Source organism: Canis aureus, chromosome X (assembly GCF_053574225.1).
Source record: "Canis aureus isolate CA01 chromosome X, VMU_Caureus_v.1.0, whole genome shotgun sequence".
Lineage (NCBI taxonomy): Eukaryota > Metazoa > Chordata > Mammalia > Carnivora > Canidae > Canis > Canis aureus.
In genome coordinates this window covers 40242131-40243263 of record NC_135649.1, presented here as the reverse complement: position 1 = coordinate 40243263, position 1133 = coordinate 40242131, and the positions used below count along the sequence as shown (strand labels likewise).

Here is a 1133-nt window from a genome sequence, read left to right as displayed (position 1 = left end):
ATTGAGATTTTGGTCATTTTCAAATTACAAAAAATTCTTGGTTCCCTTATATGTTGCCATGAGTATCAGATGCACTGATAGTATATGAAGGGCTTTTATAATGCCTGCCATATCAAAAGGACAAAGTAAATGTTAGCTATTATCAGCTACATTTCTCTTTTTTTAATAGAGATGTAGTGAAATGATGGGACACCTGCACCCCAACGTTCATAGCAGCAATGTCCACAATAGCCAAACCGTGGAAGGAACCACGATTCATCCATTCATCCTTTAACAGATTAATGAGTAAAGAAGATGTGGTATATGTATACAATGGAATATTCTTGAGCTATCAGAAAGGATGAATACCTACCATTTGCTTCAACATGGATGGAACTAGAGGGCACTATGCTGAGTGATACTTCAGTGATAAGTCAATGGAGAAAGACAATTATTATATTGTTTCAGTCATATGTGGAATATAATAAATAGTGAAAGGGACTATAACGGAAAGGAAGGAAACCGAGTGGGGAAAAATTAGAGAGGAAGACAAACCATGAGAGACTCCTAACTCTGGGAAACAAACAAAGGGTGGCAGAAGGGGAGGTGGGTGGGGGCATGGGGTAACTGTGTGATGGGTACTTAAGAGGGCACTGGATGGGATGAGCACTGGATGTTATACTATATGTGGCAAATTAAATTTAAATAAAATATTAAAAAATAAAAAATAAAAATAAATTGAATTTAAATTTTAAAAATTAGCTACATTTCTTAAAGTATTCTAGAACCTTACTATTCAAAGCATGGTCCAGTGCTCACCTTGGCAGCACATATACTAAAATTGGAACAAGACAGGATTAGCATGGCCCCTGCTTAAGGATGATATGCAAACTTGTGAAGCATTCCATATTTAAAAACAAAACAAAACACAAAGTGTGGTCCATAGACCAACATCACCAGCATCCCCTAGGAGCATGTTAGAAATGCAGAGTCTCAGGCTGAAATACAGACCTACAGCATCAGACTCTGTACCTTAACAATATCCACAGGTGATTCATATGCACATGACAGTTCGAGAAACACTAGTTTAGAAGACATTCAAGACCAAAAGAATAGATATTTAATAGTGGTATTCTAGAGGCTATTTGCGGGGC

General features: G+C 37.1%; 1 non-coding gene across 1 annotated transcript; it reads left to right on the top strand.

The window, feature by feature from the left end:
* The first annotated feature begins 790 nt into the window (after positions 1-790).
* On the top strand, positions 791-893 carry LOC144309247 (U6 spliceosomal RNA). The gene has a single exon (XR_013375307.1). It is a non-coding gene; the product is annotated as a U6 spliceosomal RNA (small nuclear RNA).
* The last annotated feature ends 240 nt before the right edge of the window (positions 894-1133 follow it).